Genomic DNA, 12,733 nt, shown 5'->3' on the forward strand with positions numbered 1-12,733 from the left:
GCCATTTGCAACACATAGGTAGACTTGGAGATGGGCATTCTAAGTGAAATTAGCCAGAAAGTGAAATATAAATACCATATGATATCACTTAAGTGTGGAATATAAAGGAGAAGAAGCAAATGGACTTATCTGCAAAACAGAAACAGACTCACAGAGCGAACAAACTATTGTTATCAGAGGTGAAGGGAGTGGGAACGGGTAAATTGAGAGCCCGAGATTTGCAGATAATAGCTACAATACATAAAACAGATAAGCAACAGGTTTATACTGTATAGCACGGGGAAATATATTCAACATCTTGCAGTAACCTTTAATGAAATAGAATATGAAAGCAAATATATGTATGTTCATTTATGACTAAAGCATTATACTGCACACCAGAAATTGACAGAACATTGTAAACCGACTACAAACACACACACACACACACACACACACACACACACACAAACACAGGGAGAAGAAACATGAAGTGGGTAAATTCCTTGAAAACCACAAACATTTATAAAGAATAATATGAATTACACAAAATCTGTTCCAGCAAGTAGAAGCAAAGTGATTATGTCCCAACTTATTTTAAAAGGCCAGCATAACGTAACACCAAAACCTGACAATGACAGCACAAAAAAGAAAATTTCTGACAAATATCCCCAGGATACACACCCAAATTCTCAACAAAATGTAAGTGTGTTCATTTTCTCTGGCTGTTATGACAAATTATTATAAAGTATTACAGATTACCAACTGTATCATTAAATTACAAATTACTATTTACTAGCTTAAAATATCTCAAATTTATTATAGTAATGTTTTGCAGGTCAGTAGTCTGATGTCAGTCAAGGTGTCAGCAGGGCTGATTTCTTTTGATGCCTCACAGGAGACTCTGTTCCCTTTCCCTTTCTGGCATCCAGAGGATGCCTGTCATCCTTGCAGTTTGCCCATCTTCAAAGTGTATCACATTAGTCTCTGCTTCTACCATCTTATGGTCTCTCTGACTCAGTTCCTGTGTCCTTCCTTTTATATTAAGTAAAGCCAGAAAATGTATGATAAACCCATCTCAAGATTTTTAACATAGTTACTTCTACAAACTCCCTTTTGCATACAAGGTAACACTCACACATTGTCATAGAAGTGATTAGACATGGACCCCTTTGGGGAAACATAATTTAGCCTACAGTAAGAAATCCACAAGAACACCTGCCATAAGCATCCACATGAATAAGACAATCACCAACTGGAATTTATTCCAGGAATGCAAGCCTGGTTCAATAGTCACAAATCAACACTGTGACCTACCCTATGAAGAGTCTAAAGAAAAGAACCCATGCAGTCACATCAATTAATACAGAAAAAGCATTAAACAAAATTCAACACCCATTCATATAAAAAATGCTCAGAAACTAGGAGTAGAAGGGCACTACCTCAACCTAACAAAGAACATCCGCAAAACACCCATATCCCACATCATAATGGTGAAAGAATGGACGCTTTTCTTGGTTTGAAAACAACGTTAGAATGTCTGCTCTCTTCTGTCAGTGTGCAACTTTAGTACAGGTTCTAGTCAGTGCAGTGCGGCAAGAAAGGAAATGAAGGCACACCGACTAGAAAAGAAGAAATATAATTGTCATTATTTACAGATGACATCATTGCCTATGGAGAAACTGCAAGGAATCTGTAAGAAAACTCATAATAAATTATAATAAATAGCTTTAGAAAGATCCCAGAATATGAGATCCATACATAAACATGAATACACAGCATTAATCATACTTCCATACACTAGCAGTGACCTGAGCAATTGAAAACCAAAGTTTAAAACATATATAATAGGTTTGAATTCAAGATGGCGCCATGGAACCATCCTGAATTCACCTCCTCCCACAAACACACCAAATCTACAGCTACATGTGGAACAATTTCCTCTGGAAAAGCCTGAGAAACGGTGGAGCAACCCCTTCACATCAGGCAAACAAGAGGGAAACCACATCAAAGCAGGTGGGAAAGGCTGAGACACAGTTTCACCAGAAACCCCACCCCTGGTGTGCACAGACACACTCAGGAGAGAACTCACAACAGGGAACTTCTACCTGAGGTGTGAACGGTTTGTACCCCCGCACTGGGGACTCAAACTTTGAAGACTGACAACTGAGAGAGAAACCCCCAAAGCATCTGAATTGGAAGACCCTCAGGACACATGGCTGTGAGACCCACTGGGCTCCGGTGAATTCAGGAACCACTCTTAAAGGGCCTGTGCTTTTGGTCCAGGGCCAAGTGCAGAAGTGGCCCTTTGAAAATCACCCACACTTTATGTGAAAGAGACTCATTTCCAAAAGTTAAAGCATTGGTCTGAGGGGCAGGGGCTGCTGGGCTCCTCCCCAGGGACAGAGGTTGATGGGTGCCATCCTCCTGCTCTCCCTCTGCCTTAATAAAACTGGCAGGTACCATCTCTTTTTCCCCTTCCCTTTGGGTGCCAGCTTTATGCTCCAGCCAGCAGGTGCCATCTTCCCCGCTCTCCCTCTGTCTTGCTATATTTCTTACTTCATCTTTTCCCATTTCTTCTGCTCCTCTTTATTCAGAAGGTGTCATCTTTGCACCCTCCCACTGCCTCACTCCAGCCATATTTGCACTCTCCCTCTGATAGGCTGCAGAGTGAGAGTATCTCCAAGCAGGGAATGTCTACACACTGGCGACCCAGGTTTTGTGGCTTCCACTCAGGGCATGCTCCTTGACCACCTGGCTCTGGAGGCCAGGACCAACTGCATGTATCAATCCCATGGATCTGTAACAGTTGGAGAGACACTTCCTGGCAGGCTACCACTTTCAGGCCTTGCACATTAGACTGAGACACATCCCCAGCCTTTATGTGAAAAAAGGCCTCATTTTCTAGTCTAAGAGCTTTGGACTTGGAGGCAGGCTTCAGGTTTGGCACACATCAGGAGGCAACTGAGGTGCTCTCAGGGAAGGTAGGCTGGGGGTGCCACCATTACACTCTCAGCCTGCCTTGCTGCAGCTCACTGACATTTCCCAGAAAGGAGCTTGTATACTTATCTGAAACCCTGTTCTTTGTGACTGTTCTCCAGGGGACACCTCCAGACTTCCTAGCTCTAGGGGCCAGCAGGGACTACATTAGCAGTCCCAAGCCTCAAGGTATTTATATTCTTCAAAAGCTATTACTGGGGGGTATGGAGTCCAATCAGTCTGAACTTTTGTGTTGAGATCCTCACCTTTGAGATACTGACTGGTCTTGGCACACCCTCAACTGCTGGAAGCTGTCAAAATAAAATTAGCTGCTTGGATAATCACAGTTTCATTGACAACCAAGAGTAGGCAGGGCTAACTGACAAAGTTCATCTCCCACACACTCTTCAAGACTGGGAGAGGTGGCTGTTTTACTTAATGCATAGAAACCAACAAAGAGAGTCAAGTGAAGTGAAAACACAGAAAACTGTGGACAATGTTCCAAATGAGAGAACAAGATAAAACCCCAGGAAAAAAAAACAATGAAATGAAGAAAAGTAATTAGCCTGATGAAGAATTCAAAGTTCACTCATATAAAGACCACTGAACTCAGAATAATAATGGATGAAGACAGTGAGAACTTCAACAAAGAGTTAGAAAACATAAGAAAGTTCCTAACAGAAGTCACAGAACTAAAGAATACAATAATTGAACTTAAAAATACACCAGATGAAGCACAAAAAAAAAAAATCAGTGAACTCAAGGACAGGTGAGGGGAACCCCCTCAAGCATAGAAGCAAAAATGGACAGGAAGGGAAAAAAAAAGCGAAGGCAGCTTACAAGATTAATGGCACAACATCAAGCACAATAACATTCTCATTATAGGAGCTTCAGAAGGAGAAGAGAAAAGGGGGCAGAAAATATATGCAAAGAAACGAGCTCTGAAACTTTTCCTAACCTGGATAAGGAAACAGACACCCAATTACAGGAAGCCCAGAGAGCTCCAAAGCAGACTGGTAACTAGTAAGAATCAGTAAATTTTGGAACTTCCTACAAACAAAAATCCAGGACCACCAATATCACAGAAATACAAAATATCATACGAGATACTATGAACAACTACATAGAAACAAAGTGAAAAACCTAGAAGAAATGGACAAGTTTCTGGAAATATACAGTCCACCAAGATGGAATCAAGAAGAAACTGACCTCTTGAACAAACCGATCACTAGACATGAAACCTAATTAGCAATAAAAAACCTCCCTACAGATAAAAGTCCATGACCAGATGGCTTCACTGGGGAATTCTACCAACCATACAAAAAGAACTCAAACTAGTTCTACTCAAACTCTTCCAGAAGACTGAAATAGAGGGAGTACTCCCAAACTCATTCTATGAAGCCATCATCACCCTGATGCCAAAACCAGGCAAAGACACTACCAAAACAGAGAATTATAGGCCAGTATCACTGATTAAAATAGATGCAAAAATCCTCAACAAAATATTAGCAAACAGAATCCAGCAGCACATAAAACAGTTCACAAACCATGATCAAGTTGGACTCATTCCAGGAACACAAGGATGGCTCAACATTAGCAAATCAATCAATATAATACACCACATCAAGAGAGAATGGACAAAAAACACATGATCATCTCAATAGATGCAGGAAAAGAATTTGATAAAATTCAACACCCATTTATGATAAAGACTCTCAACACAGTGGGTATAGAGGGAACATATATCAACATGATAAAAACTATTTATGACAAACCTATAGCCAGCTTAGTACTCAATTGTGAAAAACTAAAAACTTTCCCACTAAAATCCGGGCCAACAAAGTCGTCCACTCTCACCACTCCTATTCAACAGAGTCTTGAAGTACTAGCCACAGCAATCAGGCAAGGAAAAAGAAATAAAAGGGATCCAAATTGGAAAACAAGAGGTAAAATTGTCACTATATGCAGATGACATGATACTATAGATAGAAAAACCTAAAAGTGCCACACAAAACTACCAGAACTAATCAAAGAATTCAGCAAGTTAGCAGGATACAAGATTAATGTACAAAAATCAGTTGCATTTATTTACACTAACAATGAATCAAAAGGAAAAGAAAGTAAAGAAACAGTCCCTTTTTAAACACCACCCAAAGTAATAAAATACCTAGGAATAAATCTAGCCAACGAGGTGAAAGACTTATACATAGAGAACTAGAAAACATCAACTAAGGAAATTAAAGAAGACTTAACAAAATGGAAAGATATCCCATGCTCATGTATTGGAAGAATCAATATTGTTAAAATGGTCATTCTGCCCAAGGCAACATACAGATTTAATGTAACCTCTATTAAATTACCCAGGGCATATTTCACAGAACTAGAACAAATAATAATAATAACATTTATATGGAATCACAAAAGAACCAGAATTGCCATAGCACTGCTGAAGAAAAAGAACAAGGCTGGAGAAATAATCCTCCCTGATTTCAGACAATACTACAGAGATAAAGTCATCAAAACAGCATGGCATTGGTACAAAAATAGACCTACGGACCAATGGAACAGAAGAGAGAGCGCAGAAATGAACCCACAAGGTTTTGGTCAATTAATCTTCGACAAAGGAGGCAAGAACATACAATGGAATAAAGACAGTCTCTTCAGCAAATGGTTTTGGGAAAACTGAACAGCAGCAATGTAAATCAATAAAGCAAGAATACTCCCTCACATCATGTACAAAACTAAACTCAAAATCGATTAAAGACTTAAACATAAGACAAGACACAATAAAAATCCGAGAAGAAAACATAGGCAAAACATTATCTCACATATATCTCGTCAATGTTCTCCTCGGGCAGTCTATTCAAGAAATAGAAATAAAAGGAAAAACAAACAAATGGGATCTAATTAAACTTACAAGGTTTTGCACAGCAGAGGAAAACATAAGCAAAACCAAACAACAACCTATGGAATGGGCTCACTCTAAGCCAGGCATCCACCATCTATGAGCTGCTGGGGACTAGGTGTTTTATTCACTGAAGTAGCTGAACAACTAGTACGTGTCCTAGTGCATACCGACACCACTTGATGAATGAATTAGAAACTGGGAAGCCCAGGAGGAGTTAGTGGTTCTGTTCAGAATTCTCTCATATCAGTGTTTTCACCAAGTGACACAGTAATCTATTTCCTTATCAGTCTGTCTCCTACACCACCTGCAGCATTCCTTAGGGTGGGTGGGAACATGGACCAGGGCCAGGCAGAGAAGATGCTCTAACTGATAAATCTCACCAGGAGAGGATGTTGCCCGAGACCACACAACCCTGTGACCCAAGTCTGACAGTCTCACTTCCATAGACTCTGCTTCACACTCCAGGATGATGTCCAAGAGACTGAGGGGAGGGAGGACACTGGTCTCACCAGGCCTGCTCACTTCCAGGGAGTAACAACTAGAGCACTAACCCGAGGCCACGGGCTCAGCACTCACCGATGTGTTTCATTCAATCCTCCCAACCCTGAGGTGGGTATCACTACCCTTTCTCTACAGAAGAGAAAAACAAGCTCAGTTCACATACAGGTGTTCAGAGCCCACACTATTTCCTGCTCTACTGTACAGACTCCCAGCCAGAGATTAGAACATGGGCCTCTGACAATCTGGTGTGAAGTCAGTCAGTGGGTGGTGGGTTCTTGGGTGTTTATTGTTAGGCTGCATAACTCTCATGTTAGATACATATCAAATATTAAATACATTGTAAAGAACACCACCCAGTTTGGCTGCCACCCCGATACTGGCAAAGACGAAACCAGAAGCACCCTAAAATCAGCCCAAAGCCCCTCTCTTGCCTAAATGACTTTGCCCTCCCCTCTTCTCCTCCCCACCAGCCCCCATCAGCAGGCCTCAGCCCAGCACAACAGGTAGGTAAGCAGCACCAAGAGCTACCGTGGTAAGTGTCAGAGGTCAGCGGGAGACATCTCATGACCACCCCCACCTCACTGCACCACCTTAGAGACGTTCAGCCTTATCAGATGACTCCACCTGGGCCTCAGCTGTCCAGACCAGTGGTGGACATTAGCCCAAGCTGGATCAGATTCTCTCCCCCAGGAATCAGACTGCTCTGAAGACACATATCTCTGGGGAGTGAGGGTCAGCTCTCTTCTGCCAACTGCATGGGATGCGGTAAAAGTGAAAAGAGAAGAAACAAACAAAAACAGCTATGCAGAGATGCAGGATACAAGAAGATTTTCTAAATGTACAAAGGGTGGGGAGTAGATGCTTTGATCTAGTTTTTAGTTCCTACCTTCTTACCATCCATTTCCCACAAGTAGTGCCTCAAACACTTTAGTACCCTTCCCTATCTTTCACTCAGCTAGCTCTAAGTCATTCTCCAGGTCCCAGCTTAAACAGCACTTCCTCCAGGAAACTGGCCTAGACTACTCCTCAGAGCTTTGCTCCACTTTTTAGGGGTATAAAGGGTAGCACTCTGCACCTCATCATTTTCAGTAAATGTGATTACTTTCCTGTTAAGACTGTAAGCACCAAAAATTAAAAACCACTTCGATCGTACTGCTTACTACACAGGTCAGGTACATGCTCAGTGTCATTACTAAATGAGTGAACATCAAGAAACTGGTGGAGGTACGTAGGAGGAGAAGGATCAACAGTGATAAACAACCTTCTGATAAAAATGAAGCTGCAGTGACCCTACCTTCCTCACCCCTTCCAAGTTTCTGCTTCTTCCTTCTTCCATCTCCACAACAGGCCCAAGTTTGCCATGACAATCATCATTTTATACTTTGGTGACAACACATTCAGGAACCCAGGCTGGAAGAAGAAGGTTTCCAGGTAACTCACCACAACAGAGGAAAGTCTACAGTAGTTTAGTAAAAAAAAAAATAATAATAATAATGACAGGTTTTGAGGTCTAGACAAATCTCAGTTCTGCTGTATATTTACTGGCTGTGAACCCTGGACATGTTACCTAAGACCTGGTTTCCTCATCTGTACAGTGAAAAAAAAATAACTCAAAGGTGAGGATGAAAATGACTTTCAAACCACAGCACCTAAGGCAAGCTTGCAAGTAATGTTAGTCAGCTGGTGATGGTGAAGTCCTGCAGACCTCACGCCTACACCCCACCCCCAGCTCCTACCAGCCGCGGATGGGCTCAGAGCCCAGAGCCTGCCTTAAGACTGCGCATCTGAGAGACCCTGGAGAACATCAAACCTGTTGGCTTTCCAACGTATGGGAGCCTCAAGAAGTGAAAGAGAAAAGAGAAGCCAAAAGGAAGAAACAGTATCTCAGGGTCAGGCAGGTGGGTGGGCAGAGCAGGCTGGATGGATGGTGGGGTAGCTTGAGATGTTTTGGGGGGAATCGCTTGATTTTTACTTAGTAGGTACATTACTGCCAGCAAGCTGAGGAATAAACTATACATAGTTCCTGGAAAACTCAACTAGGATGCTTTTCATTAAAGAATTTTTATTAATACTTGAGAATTGAGAACATACAAATTCAATTCATCAGAATGGCATATATATTACAGCTAATCACCAGGAGCACATTATTTGGGATGTTACTAATATCAAAATGAATTTTGTTTGCATTTTACTTGCACACAAAACTGCTCAGAAACTCTGGATTTTCTGTTGCTTATGTAAAATGGTGTCGTCCCATCTCTGAGCTCTGAAAACCAGACAAGAGACTTGTTTTTTAAAAGTCAAATTAACAGCTAAACCAGCACAACTAGGAATCTGATCTGGAACCTCTGTACATGATTTATACCACTGCTGGTCCTGCCTTTCAAACAGGTGGTACCAATACCCAGCAAAGTCCCAGGGAGGGATGGAGGGAGGGCTAGAGCTGAAAGTAATAAGGACAAGTTGTTGGAGTAGATGAATCTCAGAGGAAGGCAGGACCTGACTAGGACCCAGCCCTTCTTCATGATGGGCTGGAGGGAAACACCACTGGCATCTAAACAGGAGGCTTCTCTGGTGCAGGGACTGAATGTGCTGCATGCAAACTGCATGCAGGTCGTTTGGCACGTTGGCCTCCACCTCATACACACCAAAGGCCAATAACACCTCCAATCAATGCAACAACAAAAAGTAAAACAAAACCCACATACATTTCAATGCCCCTGTAGACTGGATAAAAATCACACCCACTGAGTAGCCCTAAGTAAGTAAACAGAAGAGACAAGCGCAGCGATTAGAAAGTCAAAGAGAGACAGAGGGAAACACAAAATTGGATGAGGAACCAGCAGAAAAAGGGCATCCTTCAGGGACCTTCACCGACCAAATCAAGTCCCAACTCCTTTGAAAACAAAGCCCTTCAGAACTCGGCCCCACCCATCCCAGCTGCCTCCACTCCAGCTTTCTCCCCAAGGCACCCACCCACAGCCTCACTTCTCAGACAACTCGTGCTTTTCCTGACCGGCTGTGCCGTGTTCAGACTGCTGTGCCTCGGTGAGCGCACTCTCCTCTACCCGGAGTGCACATCTCATGGCAAACTCCCAGTCAGACACCAACACCCAGCGCGAAGGTTTGCGAAGCCGGACACGGACAGCCACATGCCACTCAGGACTTTGTCACCCACAGCACTCTACAGGGGCTTCTGTGTTCCCGCCCAACTGCACCCCATTGTCTGGAACAACAGCTACTGAAGGGCAGGCGCCATGTAAGTCCTTGCAGAGAACTGGTGCTGAATGAATTCTAAGTGAATGACCTTGCATGAAAGGTTTTTAAAAGGCTAAAAAGCAAACCATGGGAAAAGCAGACGATAGATATTTTCTGCTACTGAAAGCATGCATTTTCTCAACTCTACTCTTTGGCTGAGTATCACTTAGGAAGCAGACACAGATGCTCTACCACTTCCTAGTTGGGTATCTGTGGGCAAATTAAGTAACCTCGCTGTGTCTCAGACTCCCACTTAAGGAAAGGAACCACCCCTGCAGTGTGGTTAAGAGGACTAATGAATATATGCTTTAATGATGCCAATTAAAAAATAACAGAAAACATTGACTAAATGGTAGTTCTTACCAGCCTGCTGTGATCACAGAAACATTAACAGGACCAGATACTGCACCATCAGGAATATGAGCACAACAAAATTTTTGTTAAAACTATGTTTTTTCAGGAGAGCTGAAAGTCAACAAATCCAACAGCTTGTCTTCCAGCTGCACCCTGCTCTCTACGGTCCTCTGTACCGATCCCTAGTGACCACTATGTCCCCGGCTCCTCCGACAATGTGGACTCCCAGGTCTCTGGCCTCTGACCACACCTCCTCCTCCTCTTCTGTAGCTGCCCACTAAGGACACCTAAAGTCAGGCATTCCTTCGGCTCAGCTCACACATTTTTTCTCATCTTGTCCTCTCTCAAGCCTTCAATTATCATCTATGGAGATGACCCCACGACCTCTCAGTTACACTCAGAAAATGTTTCAAGCTGAATTTACCCAAAACAGATGGTTATCTTAATTAGATAATGAAGCATACACCTTCAATTTCTCTCTTTCATACCATTTTTTCCCCCTTTTCTCCGGTCTTGTACATCTCACCAGTCCTAAGCTTCCTCTTCCTTTCCCACCTCTTAGAACTACTTGATTGCCAAGGCTTCTTCTTTGGTCTTTCTGTTCTGTCTCACTGGTTCTTAACTTCTCTGGGATAATGAACCCTTTGAAAATATACTGAATGATATGGATTGTTTACTAAAAAGATAAACACACAGAATATATGTATGCGATTTCACCTAACCAATGATCTCAAATAAGGATCTGTGCTCCTGTACACCAGACTACAACTTACACAAATTTCCATCTCCAGATTCTATGTCCCTCTTATTTTCAGGATGCCTTGTGGATACAACCTAAAGGACCTACTTGCATCATAAACTTAACAAGTCCAAACCAGAACCCACTATTTTTCCTTAACAAACCTTCTCTGCCTACAGTATTCCTCCTCTAATGATGGCACCACCGTAAACTCTTACCCTGTAAGACCTCATCATCCTTTGCATCCCATACCTGCCATGAAGAGCCCATTATTGACTCTAACATCTCCATCCTCCACACCGCTACCTCACTTCACCTTTAGAAGGCCACTAGCCTAGTTGAATCCCTACCTTAATTTTCTCCTGTCATTTCCACCAGTGTCGATCTAGATTCTCCCAAAATTTCAAAACTGATCATGTGCCTGCCTCTTTTCAAAAACTCTGATCCTTCTCCATTGCACAAACATAAAATCTAACTCTATTCTGCCTACAGAGTCCTCCACAATTTGCCACCTAAGTCCTTTTGCAGGATTGGATTCCATAGCTTAGATTGTCCCTTACACCTATTATCTTTCTATCAAAATCACACCACTCAGAAAGGCTCAATTCAAACTCCACTCTTTATATCCCATACGTAATGTTTAGGGAAGGACTTTTCATGGAAAAGGCAAAATTCCTAATGAACAGATTCAGAAAATAAAAAAAAAATTCTTCCTTAAAATTTTAAGTCCTTCTGGAAACATTAAGCTTTTTAAAATGTCAGTTCTTCAAATATTATTAATATTTCAATCGAGAAATCCTTCAAAAACCCAGCATCGTTAACCAACATTTACTAAATACTAATAATGCACAATGTGAATTAAACTCTTATATGAAATACAATCAACCTGAAGGTAAAAAGTTATAATCTGGTCCCAGGATTCTAATTCCAATATTATTTGTACTTGGATCTTTCTTAAGAAAGGAAAATATATATAGTAAGTGGACTTGACATTTCACCTAATAGAGACTTAAGTCATGTAAGTCCACAGCCGAGATAGAAAGTTACCAGATCTAAACCATCATCAAGCTAGGAAAAATTCTCATCAGATTAAAAAACAATTTTTGACTGAGATGTCATAAAATTAGCCTTTTTCAGTACACATTTAAGCGTTAATTTTTTCTAAGGGCCCAATGATGTGACGGGCAATTCCGAGCCTCTCACAACGAGACCTGGTGACTAGCACACATACCAGCAGGTGCACAGCAATCAGACCTACTCCAGGTAATTGATGTTGTGGGCAGTACTGTCTTTCTGTTACCTTCTAGGACCTTATTTCTTTTAGGCCTGACCTAATTTAATTCCTCTTATGGATCCCAGCCTACTGAGTTCACGTGAATCTTCACAGCTGTGTACTGTGAAGCACTCTGCTCCTGAAGAGAATGCAAATATTCAAGTATTTTTTTTAAAGAATTTTAACTAGTCTTTGTACTTAGCTAACATACGTGGTAAAATATTCCCTCTGTGTATTTCTATAATTATTACCGTTCAAATTTGAACGTTTCTGAAATAAATTTGCTTGTAAGAGTAAAATATGCTAAAATTTCAAATTTATTAATAATACTAATTAAGGAAAATAGGGAGTAATGAAAAGAGCTCTGGCAACTGAAACAGGATCTCAGGTACAATCTGAAGTCTGACTCTTTAGTTGTGGGACCTTCAGAACCGGCTTCACCTCAAAACACTTTCTCATCTGAAATAGAGCTAGCACTGCCCTTCCCTCTCTGCAGCTGGCTGTTCAGGTAACATGAGATAAGGTACATAGCACAGTACCTGACATGAAGTGATCATAAATAGTCTGCTTCCTTCACACAACACAAAAGACACACATGAAGGTTTAGGCATAAGGAAGCCTACACCACAAATCTGCATGAGCACAAAATATCACAGGTAGTTGGTTCTAACAACAAAAAACAAAGAAAAATCACCATCAACCCCATCCCACGAACACTTCTGAGGGATCTGGAGCCAGACAA

At 41.7% G+C, this 12,733-nt stretch overlaps 1 long non-coding RNA gene across 1 annotated transcript in view; it reads right to left on the reverse strand.

Annotated features, from left to right (window-relative positions):
• LOC140699167 (uncharacterized) overlaps positions 1–12,733 on the reverse strand; it is a 46,059-nt gene that overhangs the window by 32,250 nt on the left and 1,076 nt on the right. The window lies entirely within an intron of this gene.

This window comes from Vicugna pacos, chromosome 11, assembly GCF_048564905.1.
Source record: "Vicugna pacos chromosome 11, VicPac4, whole genome shotgun sequence".
Lineage (NCBI taxonomy): Eukaryota > Metazoa > Chordata > Mammalia > Artiodactyla > Camelidae > Vicugna > Vicugna pacos.